Source organism: Phyllobates terribilis, unplaced genomic scaffold (assembly GCF_046119375.1).
Source record: "Phyllobates terribilis strain yellow unplaced genomic scaffold, ASM4611937v1 Scaffold_3__8_contigs__length_932513732, whole genome shotgun sequence".
NCBI classification, from domain to species: domain Eukaryota; kingdom Metazoa; phylum Chordata; class Amphibia; order Anura; family Dendrobatidae; genus Phyllobates; species Phyllobates terribilis.
The window spans coordinates 749,204,036-749,217,990 of NW_027362763.1; positions in this window are offsets into that span (position 1 = coordinate 749,204,036).

Below are 13,955 nucleotides of genomic sequence, written 5' to 3' on the forward strand. Positions count from 1 at the left end.
TTCTATTCTAAATTGTCAGGTACAGATGCTGAATTGCCGGCCGGCTTTTTTAAAGAGACGGTGCATGAAAACACTATTATATTTTTAAATAAATCCTTTACACTAAATGACAAGTACAGTAAGCAACACTGTCACTGTACTTCATATATATGTGACTGACATGTTTCTATCTATCTAATCTATGTGTGAAGCTCTATTCTGTCTGTCATAAATTGTCGGGTACCGCAGCTGAATTGCCGGCTGGCTTTTTTAAAGAGACAGTGCATGAAAACACAATTATTTTTTTAAATAAATCCTTTACACTAAATGACAAGTACAGTAAGCAACACTGTCACTGTACTTCATATATATGTGACTGACATGTTTCTATCTATCTAATCTATGTGTGATGTTCTATTCTTTCTGTGTAAATTGTCGGGTACCGGTGTATGCCGCTGCTGAATTGCCGGCTTTTCGCGTAATACATTCTACATTATTCTTAGTTGTTTTACTTCATGTAGAATTAACCTACAAGGAAAGAAAGGGTTTATTTTCATTCCGATATTTGTGTGCCATTGACTTGCATTGGTTTCCTGTATCGGAATCGGCGATATCCGATACTTTTTGGGTATCGGTCCGATCCAATCCGATACAATATTTCCTGATATCGGAAGGTATCGCTCAACACTATCCTTAACATATTTCACAGGAAAGCACTTTCACTTTAGTTTTTGAACGTTTTATTTTGAGCCTGTAAAAGTGTATTAATACCTCTGACCACGTTGTTGACAGCAGTGACCTGGGGGTCAGAAATGCTTCCTGGGGCGATCCCCATGCTGTCCCCATGTCATTTGAGCACTGTCACTATCGTTTTGGGCACTTGTTAGGCTTTTAAAAGACTGCTGGGGGTGCCGCCGCAAAAATGCTCGAGTCTCCCATAGACTAACAATGGGCTCGTTGCTCGGGTCGAGCACCCGAGTATCACGGCGAGCTCGGCCCGAGCTTCGAGCACCAGAGCATTTTAGTGCTCGCTCAACACTATTCTGAACCCATTTTGAATCCAGCAACAGACCGACGCCTAACATTATCCCCCCTTCTAACATCCCCCTCCACTTGACGCTCATTTTCCTCCACGAGCAGGGGGGCATGAATGTGGTCCACCGGTTCACAGGGAAGATCCTCAGATCCGTGACCCCTCCGGTGTACAGGGTACCCTCTTTTTCCACGAATCGTTTTAGACCCCATAATAGCCTGCAGCTCAAGATTATCACCCCAACTTTTAGTAGCAGGTTGGGGTTCAGCGAGTTTTGACAGGTGAACGGGTCTAAGGAGCGACTCATGGAAAGTGTCGTGACTCCCCAGGTGTTGTGGTAAATGTAACCGGTACATTACAGGGTGTACCTGGGCCAAAATTTTGAATGGACCAATAAAGTGAGGAGAAAACTTAGCAGATCTCCCGCATAATCTAGTACTGTGGGCCAAGAGCCACACTCTGTCGCCCGGGTAGAATATGGGAGCAAGACGACGAAGAGTGTCAGCCGACTCTCTATATGTGGAGTCCGCCACGGGTAACGGGTGGACAAAGCCAGCCGGACTTTGACGGAAAGATTTATCTCTCGCACAGAAAGCACACGCAAGAACATACTCCTTAATGTCCTGGTGCCACCGGGGCCACCAATAGGACAGTTGAAGGGACTTTGTGGTACGTTTGACCCCAAGATGGGCTCCGATCTTAGGGGCATGAGCCCAGGAGAGCACCTCATTTTGTAAATTAGGGGAAACAAACGTCCTCCCCGACGGAACCTGGTTAGAGGGCACTGGAGCCACCCTCTCTACCTGAGAGTCCTTTTTGACATAGTCAGGCAAGACCCGGGTCTTGGGGACAGACAAAGAATATGTACCGGAAGCCACGACGGTAGAGGGATCAGAAACTACCCTCCGGGTAACAGTAACCATACACTGAGACACACAATTCTCACTCCAGGAAGAAATTCTCCCTGTATTCCAGTCAATTTGTGGAGTATGACAATGTAACCAGGGGAGACCCAATAACACCTCATCTAATCCACCGGGAGTAATAAGAAAGGAGATGACCTCCCGGTGGCCCTGAGGAAATGACATGGTGAGGGGACTCGACTGGTGGGTGATTTGCATGTCCAGGAGTGAACCATTGACTACTCTAATGTTCATGGGTCTTGGCAGTAACTCCATAGGGATGGTGTGCCTCTGGGCAAACGTAGATGACAAAAAATTGCCATCAGCACCAGAGTCCACCCACACCTTGGCAGTAACTGCAGATGTACCAAAGGACAATGTCACTTCATACAATAATCTGGAGGAAGAAGCCCCCGAATCTAACACACCTCCTCCAACGGTGGTAAGACCTACTCGTTTTCCCGACTGCTTTGAAGCCTTATTAACGGGGTACTCCAAGAGATGTGCAGGTCAGTAACGATAGGGACTAGACTCCGTCCGAGATATATACATAGCCTCAGGCTCCGGGTCAGGAGTCGCGGGTTTGGAAACGGGTCTAGAGAAGGACGGTGCCAACCGACACTGGGGTCTTGGGACCTCCAGTTCTAATTTGTGTTCTGCATGACGCAAATCAATTCGGTTAGCAAGAGAGATTAACTCCTCCAAGGAGGTTGGAATCTCTCTGGTAGATAGAGCATTTTTAATATGCCCAGCCAGACCCTTCCAGAACACCGGGATAAGCGACCGCTCTGACCAATCCAGTTTAGCCGCTAGGGTTCTAAACTGGATGGTATAGTGGCTGGCGGTGGCCGAACCCTGGGTCAACGCAAGAAGCTTAAGAGCCATATCATGCGTGACCTGAGGACCTAGGAATACACTTTTTAGGGTCTTAAGGAAAAGACCCGCATTTTCTACAACCGGATCATTCCGCTCCCATAGAGGAGTAGCCCACTCCAGAGCCCTGTGGGAGAGTAATGAGATGACATAACCCACTTTGGCTCTTTCGGAGGGGAACCGTGCCTCCATCATCTCCAACGGAATGGAGCATAAATTAATAAAACCCCTGCAGGATTTACTGTCTCCAGAAAATATTTCTGGGAGAGCAAAACGGGGTAATGGGGCAGTTGCAGCTGTCGCAGCATTTATCGCAGCCGAGTTAACCAGATTAGCTGCTAGCGAAGCCGCCTGGGTAGCTACTGCAGTGATATCAGCGGCCGGAGCTTTTTCCAGAGATCTAAGTCTGGTCTCCAGTTGCTGTATGTAACGCTGCAGTTGCTGGTTGTCGGCCATGTTCGGCAAGACCCTGGCGCTCTGATACTGTTAGGAGGGCGGTTGCAGACAACTTTATTATAATGGAATGCAACCGACCCCAGGGTCCGCGATGCAGCCTGGTGGACTGCTGCCGAACACTTTCCGGGTGAAAAGGAAAGCAACCAACTTAAATGATAAACCCTTCCGTGTTTCTGCACACTGGAATGGGTATAGCAATTCGCACGATCTCCGTTAGCAGCACGAAAGATAGGCGGTGAAAAACTATCTGTAGTCCTGTTAAGGCACAGGGACTACACTGGCGGCTCTAGGATGCGTGTGTGACTACGCCGATGGGTACACGTGCCTCCAGCCGGCGTGCTACCGGACTGAAGGGTACTACTCCACGTGGCAGACAGGCGATAGCCGTGGATAGGACGTCTGCAGGCTGCTCGGGGTGTTAGGCGACCCCTTTGGTAGAGCCAGACTGCTAGACGAAGCTACCTGCCTATTTCCACTAGCCTGCCTACTTTCACTAAACCTGCCTAAGGAAGCTACATGGAACACAGTCGTCCACACAACAGCCACACTTGCTGAATGATCAGAGCGCGCCGCCATGTTTGTGGGCGGGCCTTTTAAAGACTAAGCCCTGCCCACCGACGCGCCATTGGTGACGCCACCTGTGGACCAATCAGGCGGTGCCAGGTCACCGGGTCAGGTGGGTGCCAAACCACCAATCACGATCCGCCAGGTCACGGGCATGCTCAGTGCAGCGAATCCTGGACTTCGACTCCAAAAGCCCTGTCTCCCTCCGCAACCTATGCTTAACATTGCTAGGCACAAATCCCCGGGAGACAATCTGCACAAATCCCCAGGAGACAATCTGTACATCTCGTGGACCAGCTAAACGTTGGGGCTGACGACGATGCTGAGTAGCATCAGCCCCAGCTGGACCAAAAGGGGAGACCACAGAAGGTTCTGGACCCATTTCGAATCCAGCAACAGACCGACTCCTAACAGCGTCATTATGCAATTTTAGGGTGCAAACCTCTGCCTCTCAGGGAGCAGCAACTAGAATATTAATGTCTTACAGGCATACTGCAGGTGCTCTTTCCCCTCTATACCCTACTATTTTTTGAGGGGATCCTCTTGTTTTGCCTCTTTATATGTATAGTTTGGCAGTGTTATTTTGGTGTTTTTAATGAGTCTATCTAAGAAAGATTTACTATTTTTTAAAGGGTAATTTCTTTGGGGGATATTTATATTTTTGGATACCCTTATATTATTTATCCTATTTTCTCTGTGAATACAAATTTAGTATCGCCATAAATGTACTGATCAGAAGAATTATGTTGTCAGGTCATTTTTGCTTCACAAAGAACACCATAAAATTAAAACCTAAATAACAATGGTGGAATTGTTTATTTCACCATTTTACAGCACTTGGGATTTTTTTCCATTTTCTAGTGCCTTACATGGTCAAATTAATTTACACAGTTTGTTAATAGAATGAAAAATGATGTTGCCTAACAATAGTGATGCCACAAAACATTGATGATTTAAAAAGGACCTTTCACTAGTTTGAGCATGCTAAATGGGCCACATCACATCATGGAACAGTGGCTGCAGAGCTGAGTAAAACGTAGTTATTATTTTTTAATTTCTACTCTATGTTGTAGAAAGTTTAAGTTATAATTAGGGATGAGCAGTAGTGATGGGCAAGCACTAAAATGCTCGGGTGCTCGATGCTCGGGTCGAGCACATTGGAATACTCGGGTGCTCAATCCGAGCAACGAGCCCAACGTAAGTCTATGGGAAACTCGAGCATTTTTCAGGCAGCTCCCTCCGGCGGTCTGCAGAGGGCCTAAAAATTGCCCAAATCGATGGGAACAGTGCTCAAATGACATGGTAACAGCATGGGGAAGACCCCTGGAAGCATTTCTGACTCCCAGGTCACTGTTGTCAACAACATTGTCAAAGGTATTATGCCACTTTTACGGACTCACAATAAAATATACAAAAACGAGTCCAAAATGGATTTGCCTGGGAAATATGTTAAGGAACATCCTTTCCAGGGTAATGACTTGTATATAAGGCAAAATTAATAACCAAAACCAAAAATACTCCTCCACACCTTGGGCTATGTTCACACGTAGCATTTTTATGCGTTTTTTGCACTTTTGCATTGCTTTCAACCTTGACAAATGCATTCACCAGGAAATGTCATTTTAACATTTTACAACCTTATCTGGCCATGTGGTATGTGACACATCATAAGACACATGCATACAGTGCTGAAAAGACATGGGAACAGCATGGAGAAGACCTCTGGAAGCATCTCTGACTCCCAGGTCATGCCTAAAAGTGTGCCAATCATAAGTGATCCTTGGTGCATGCGAAGATGCCTCCCACCATGCACCTGTCATTGCAGACTTGCAACAATCACCATCCACGTCCTTGTCCCAGTGAAGCATTCAGTTATCCCTACCCCATTACTTTGAATTCAAGCGCAAGTATGCAGCCAGCCACCCACCCACAGGCTGCAATGCTATGCTGCCAAATTTTTGACAGCTGCTTGTACTTGAAATGTGGCCTTTTAGGCTCGTGGAGGAGGAAGCTGTCCACAATCTTATGGTGGCAGCAACCGGGTATCCATACTCGGTCCCCAGCCACCACTGTTTCTCCCGGTATCGTCTCCGCCTTCCACAAGCACAGGTCCCACAACATTACCCATGCCCTCCCCAGTGCACTTACTGGGAAGGACTGCTTAACCACAAACACGTGGACAAGTGAATGTGGCCAGGGATGGTACGGAGCCAGTCAACAGCTTTATTTGCTGAGAGTTGTATTTCACCACAGCCATATTCTTTAGCTTGGTGAAAAGACTGGCATAGAGGGAAACCGTATCTACTCTGGGTGTCATTTCTCACAGGAAGTCCTCTAATGCAGCTTGTTGCAGAAGCAATGGCAGCCCATCCAACATCAACTCGCACTTGTCGGTGGTGCTTTGAAACACAAACATCTTTCTTTGAGCATTTAATTTCATGACTACAGAGTTGGGCAATGGCCTGATCTGCAACGCGGTTTGAGAAATAACATGCATAAGCACATCCGATCCATATTAAAAAAGCAGCCATAGAGTGTCCGGGAACATTCCCACACACTTTTATTAGCCAGGGCTGCTTCTCGGCAGGGTTGGACGGGCCCACCAGAAAACCGGAGACTCCTCCAGTGGGCCCTGGCTTCTCCTTCAGGAGAGTTCATAGCGCCGAGGTAAGGCCATGATGATGATAGAGGCCACCATCTGCTTAGTTTTCTGTTACTTGGAATGAAAGTGCAAGTATGTAGCCAGCTACCCACCCACTTACTCACAGGCTGCAATACTAAACTGCCAGATTTCTGGGCAGCTGCTTGCCCTTGAAATGAGGCCCTTTAGGCTCATGGAGGCAGAAGCTTTTCACAACCTCATGCCTCATGTCCATACTAGGTCCCCAGCCGCCACTATTTCTCCCGTGTTGTCTCCGCCTTCTACAAGCACGGGTCCCTGAACATTACTGCTGGTACTTTTCTGTGGGAATCTTCTTGCCTCCTACCAGCCTGGAATATTTCCAGTAATCTATGGTACGACGCCAGTATTAGCACTGCCCCCAGTACCAGTAGCGAAGCCATCCCCAATTTCCTTCTCAGTAATTTTATTTGGTAGACTGAGTGGCTGCCCAAATACATTAGTTTCTCACACATGAGCTGAATATAGAGTGGCAGTAGTTGCAAGTTTCTCCAGCCTGTCAGATATCAGAGCATGAACGGCAGCACATTGGATGAGTGGATAGCACTGAAACCTTGCAGCGCTGGGATCCTGGGTTCAAATCGCAGCAAGAACAACATCTGCAAGGATTTTGTATGTTCTCCCCGTGTTTGCGTTGGTTTCCACCTCAGTAAAAAAAGCAGCCATAGAGTGTCCGGGTACCTTCCCACATACTTTTCTTAGCCAGGAATGCTTCTCGGCCGGGTTGGACGGTCCCATCAGAGAATCCTTTGGTGTGTCCTGGCTTCTACATCAGGAGAGTTCATGATAGCACTAACTTTGCAGCTGCTATGGGGCTCTTGAGTGGGGGAGAAAGGTGAGCCCTCAGAATCAAATCTTCTGGTGGGCCCAATGTTTTTCAATCTGAAACAGCTTCTCAGTGGGAGTTGTATTTCACCACAGCCACATTCTTTCGAGGCTGTTGTGTTACAGCTTTCAACAACTCTGCAGGACTGGGAGGTTTGTCACCTAAGCATTAAGCATGCTATCTTCAGCACAGCCTTTTGCCGCTTGGCCAATGCAGTGCAGCAGCTTGTGATTGATGTGGTCTTTTTGGAGATGGAGGAGGAGATGCAGGAGCTGAACAATGTGATTACATTGAGGTTACATTGGCGACTCTGTTCTTTATACTAAAGAAAGATCCTAATGTTTGCTTGTGTTTTTACGTTATTTTTTAAGACAAATGCATTCACCGGGAAATGTCATTTTAACATTTTACAACCTTATCTGGCCATGTGGTGTGTGACACATCATCAGAAACATCCTGTTTCATTTATGATGGAGGGACTCTGAAAGTCACAAAGCCTATTTTTATAGGCCATCAGGCGGCCTTTACTATTCTTAAAGGGCCCGCAGTCGGCCCTCGCTATTGTTAGAGAGTCATCAGTCGGCTATGCGTTGTTGTTCCCATTATTAACGAGTGGGTCTCCTATAATATTATTGCGTATGCAGTGACTGCAAGGGCTGCCAAAAATTTGGACGCAACCCAATACCCCTTTGAAGAGACATAGAGGAGGGTCTCAGTAAAAAAAATGTTCCCATTATAAAGGATCGGGTCTCCTATAGTGGTAATGCCCATGCTGTGACTGCAAGGGCTGACCAAAATTTGGGAAAAAACCCGCTAAGAAGTTAAAGACACATAGAGCAGGGCCACAGTAATGACATGTTTTATTACAAAGGAGCGGGTGTGCTATACAGTTATAGGGTATGCAGTGAGTCCAACGGCTGACCAAATTTAGGAAAAATCCCACTAAGAATTTAAAGACACATAAAGCAGGGCCACAGTGACGACAAATTCCCATTAGAAAGGAGAGGGTCTCCCATAGTGTTGGCCTATGCAGTGAATGCAAGGGCTGCCAAAAACTGGGAGGCACTCCAATGCCCCTTGGAAGAGACGTACAGGGCCTCATGAAAAAATGTTCCCATTATTAGGAAGTGGGTCTCCCACAGTGTTGGTCTATGCAGTGAATGCAAGGGGTGCCAAAAATTGGGAGGCACTCCAATGCCCCATGGGAGAGATGTACAGGGCCTCATGAAAAAATGTTCCCATTATTAGGAAGTGGGTCTCCCATAGTGTTGGCCTATATAGTGAATGCAAGGGCTGACAAAAATTGGGAGGCACTCCAGTGCCCCTTGGAAGAGACGTGGAGGAGGGCCTCATAAAAAAATGTTCCCATCAGAAAGGAGCGGGTCTCCTATACTTGTAATGCCCATTCACTAAGTGTATGGGCTGACAAACATTTACCCCTGGGGGATATACATGAGCATACTGTATAAAAAAAATTTTTTACGGGCATCATAAACACCCTTTAAAAAAATTATGTGGGTGTTGCATCATGGACCACAGTCACCCTGGTGATATGGTGGTGGAGGATGAGGATGAGGAGAAGGAGGAGGACAAGAGCAAATAGCCAAAATCAGGGAGCGTATACCCATGTGTGGGTGTGAAGAGGAGCATGGGAATACACCTCCCAAAAAAAGACACTGGATTTGAGTTTATGTTACGCTGCTATCATTCGGTGGTGTTGAGAAGTCAGTCCCAATCCAGCCCTTGTTCATTTTTATAAGAGTCAGCCTGTCAGTTTCAGTTGCGCTTATCAGTTATAATTCCACCAGCGGCACTAAAAACCCGCTCTGATAAAATTCTGGAGCCAGGGCAGGCCAGGACCGCAAAGGTGTAGAGAGCCAGTTCATTCCACGTATCCAGCTTGGAAACCCAATAATTATAAGTCACAGAGGAATCACAGAGGACGTTGGTACGGTCGGCAAGGTACTCCCTCAGCATCTTCCCAAAGTTTTCACTCCTTGTGAGAGTACCCCGCGCCTCAGGGACTGTGCGATGGGAGGGGCTGAGAAAATCCTCCCAGAACATTGACAGTGTTCCCCTGCCTCTGCTGGATTTAAGCTGTGTCTCTCTTGCCTGTACTCCTTGGTTGTCCAACGAACTGTGACCTCTGCTTCCAGCGTTTTCAGATGGGAATTTTTTTAATAGTTCCGCAACAAGGACCTTCTGGTACTGCCCCATTTTTGTACACCTGTCCACCTCAGGAATAAGAGATATAAAGTTCTCCTTGTAGCGTGGGTCTAGAAGTGTCACCAACCAGTAATGACTGTCACCCAAAATTTTGAGAATGCGAGGGTCATGGGAAAGGCAGCGTAACATAAACTCAGCCATGAGTGCCAGACTGCTAACAGGCAAGACTTCCGTGTCCTCACCAAGAGAATGACTGACCATGCTCTCCTCCTCCTCCTCTCTGTCCTCTGGACATCCACGCTGAACAGACGGTATGACAGTTGTGCAGGTAGTACCGTCTATAGCACATGAAACTAGTTCCTGTTCTTTCTCCTCCTCCTCCTCCTCATTGTAACCCAATCCACGTTGGGATGAGATGAGGCAGGGCTGTGTGTAATCACACTGTATGGTTCCTTGCTCCATCTCATCATGCTTTGCCTGCAATGCATCCTCTTTGATTGTGAGAAGAGAGTGTTTCAGAAGACAGAGAAGCGGGATGATGGCCCTAATTATGGCGTCATCTCCGCTCACCATCTTGGTGGAGTCCTCAAAGTTTTGGAGGATGGTACATATGTCTGACATCCATGTCCTCTCCTGAGGTCTTATGTGTGGAGTCTAAACTGAATACTGACGGCCTTGTTGATGCTGGTACTCAACAACTGCCTCTTCTGCTCACAAATCCTTCTCAACATCTGCAGTGTAGAGTTCCAACACGTGGGGACATCACATACCAGTCTGTGAGCAGGAAGCTGCAAACGCTGCTGAAACACGGCAAGGGCGGCAGAAGCTGTAGGTGACTTTCTAAAATGGGCACACAGGCGGCATACTTTAACAAGCAGATCCGGCAGCTCAAGGTAGGATTTGAGAAACCGCTGAACCATGAGGTTAAGCACATGGGCCTGGCATGGTGCGTGTGAGAGCTCGCCTCTTCTCAGAGCCGCCACAAGGTTCCGGCCATTGTCACACACGACCATGCCTGGCTGTAGGTTCAGCGGTGTGAGCCACAGATCTGACTGCTCTTTCAGAGCTGTCCACAACTCTTCAGCATTGTGCGGTTTTTCAGCTAAGCATATTAGCTTCAGCACAGCCTGTTGCCGCTTGGCCGAGGCAGTGCTGCAGTGCTTCCCGCTTGTGACTGATGTGGTCATTTTGGAAATGGAGGCTAAAGAGGAGGAGGATGCTGAGAAGGATGAGGTGCAAAAGCTGTAAACTGTGGGTGCAACCCTGATTGACCTAGGGCCCGCATTCCTTGGCGTCGGGAGGACGTGTTCCGTCCCAAGGTTCGACTGGGTCCCAGCTTCCACTATGTTAACACAGTGTGCCGTCAGCGAGATGTACAGTCCCTGCCCACAAGCAATTCTCCACGTGTCCGTGGTTAGGTGGACTTTCCCGGTAACTGCGTTGTTGAGGGAACGGCTAATGTTTTGGGACACGTGCTTGTGTAGTGCGGGGATGGCACGCCGGTAGAAATAGTGGGGACCAAGTATCGAGGAACGGCCACCACCATCAGGTTGCGAAATGCTTCCGTCTCCACGAGCCTAAAAGGCAACATTTCGAGCGCAAGAAGTCGCAAAATGTGGGAATTTAATAGTGTGGCCTGTGGGGCGTTGGCTGCTTATTTGTGCTTGCGTTCCAAGGACTGGGGTATGGACAACTGAATGCTGCACTGGGACAAGGACATGGATGTGCTTCCTGAAGCTGCTACTTGAGAGTGTGCAATGACAGGTGCAAGGGAGGAGGCATCTTCACATCCACCATGGACCAGGGATTGGCTTGAATGTACAACAGCGGAAGAAGCAGTGGTGCCATCTGCAGACACTGTTCCTGGACCCTGGGGTTCGGCCCACAAAGTCGGGTGCTTTGCTGCCATGTGCCTGATCATGCTGGTGGTGGTCAGGTTGGTCGTTTTGCCACCCATGCTGATGCTGGCCTAGCAGGTGGTGCAAATGGCCTTTTTGGGGTTATCGGCAGAGTCTTTAAAAAACAACCAAACTCGGGAAGACCTAACAGTTGTACTGGCAACTTCCTTCGTGTTGGTGTTACAGGGAACGGTTGCCTGCCTTCTTTCTGCGGCCACCAAACTGCTTCTTCCTTCCTGTTGGGGTGCTCTGCCTCCCTCCCCCTGTGTGCTGCTGCATGTCCTCCTGCCAGGTTGGGTCAGTTACTATATTATCCACTACCTCGTCTTCCACTTCCGCACTCTAGTCCTCCTCCTGACTTTCTGGCAATTGTGTCTCATCATCGTCCACCTCTTGTGACACTTTCCCACCGTTGCCTTCATATGACCGTGGCTGCTCCAATACTTGAGCATCGCTACATGCGATCTCCTCTTGCCCCGCTTCAAGTGGACTGGGTGAGAGGCCCGAATCTATAAATTGAAAAGTGAACAGCTCTTCAGAGTGTCCAAGTGTGGGATCAGTTGTCTCTGGGCACTCGGCATGGTGGGAGGAAGGAGGATCAGGGTGAGGAATATGCGGTCCAGACTCACAACTACTGAGACTTGACCGTGTGGAAGACAAGGTGGTGGTGGTGGCTGAGTGACTGGAATCATTATCTGCTATCCAACCAATAACCTTTTCACATTGCTCTGTGTTCAATAGTGGTGTTCTGCGGTCCCCTATTAATTGGGACAGGAAGCTCGAGTGAGAAGATGTGGGTGTTTGCTGTGGCACAATTTCAGCTTGCCCACAACCTCGGCCTCTGCATTCACTATCATCACCATCACGTCTAGTTCCCCATCCCTTGCCAGGTGCCTTGCCCATTTTAAATATAGTACAATATCTTCCACACTCACTACAAATGACTGAATTTGGAGCGAACTTTTAAGTGATCCGTGTGAGGGAGAAACCACAGTTTTAAATACCTGGCCTGTTGGTAACTATTTTGAACAGCAAACTGGTGTCAATTGCTTCACTGACACACTGAAACAAATTTTTAATGGAGGTCAGAATTGGCAGTATTTCCTGAAAACGTATATGTGATCCGTGTGATGGAAAAAACACAGTTTTAAATACCTGGCCTGTAGGTAACTATTTTGATCAGCAATCTGGTGTCAATTGCTTCACTGACACACTGAACCAAATTTATAATGGAGGTCAGAAATAGAGGTATTTTCTGAAAACGTATATGTGATCCGTGTGACGGAGAAAGCACAGTTTTACATAGCTGGATTTTTAGCGCTGTAATATGGAAAGGACCTGGCTGTATTTTGCAGTGCCAACAAGCAAATGGCACAGAAAAACTGTGTTCTCTGGATTGTTTTTTAAGCAAATAATGAGGATTAAGATCCAAAAAAAAAATATTCCTGGCCCTTAAGACCTGGGCTTATTTCTAGAAATATCTAACAGCAGCAGCAGACAGAACTGGAATGGAGCCTCTTGTGCTATGTGCACTGCAGTCTGCTATATACACTGCCTGCCTATATACACTGCCTGTCTGATATCTCTGCAAATGGATTAGTCCTCAGAAGGACTGTTTGTTGTGATGAATATGTGTCTCTAATAAAGTTTAGTACACCTACACTAACTAGAAACAAGCAAATCTCTCCCTAGCTCAGCAGCAGCTCTCCCTACACTGTCTGATTCCGGAGTGACTGTGACGAGCATGGTGGCGCCAGGTCTGATATAGACCTGATGACGCAGTGCGGCCAGCCAATCACTGTAATGCCACATCCAACATGGCTGCGACTTTACAGTGAGTGGCAGGCAATCCCTGCATGTTCATTGGCGCTCTAAAGAGTGCCAAACATGCAGGGAGGAGACCCGAGCTCCCGCCGGAAATAATCGGCGAGCGCCGAGCATCTCGAGCAGTGAGATACTCGGGTGAGCACCGAGCAGTAGCGAGCATGCTCGCTCATCACTAATGAGCAGACCTGTGGAAGTTCAGGTTTTGGTACCAGCACTTTACCCGAACTTCAGTCAGAACCAGAACCTCATTGAAAACAATGAGTACCCGAACATTTAAGCCAGAAAATTCTATCTCTCTCTCTCTACAATGAACGTTCCCCCCCCCCGTACTTTGAACATTGCAACGAACTTTCGTGAGAAGTCTGTGTTCGGCGTTTAGTAGTGTTGCGTGAACGTGCTCGGATAAGGTGTTATTCGAGCACACTCGAGTCCTAACCGAGTATCTTGCGCTCGCAAAATATTTTCACGTCACCACGGCTGCATATATCGCAGCTGTTAGACAGATGCAACACAGGCAAGGATTTCCTGTTTGTCAGGCAATCTCTGCATGTCTAGTGGCTGTCAAACATCCGCAAAACATGCAGCCGCAGCGACGCAAACATGTTTTGCGAGCACGCTGAAGATACTCTTTTGGGACTCCAACATGCTTAGATAACTGCTTATCCGAGCATGTTCACGCAACACTAGTGTTTAGCACTGGACACTAACTGTCCGGTATGAACCTCGAACTTTTAAGTTTGAGTTTGCTCAT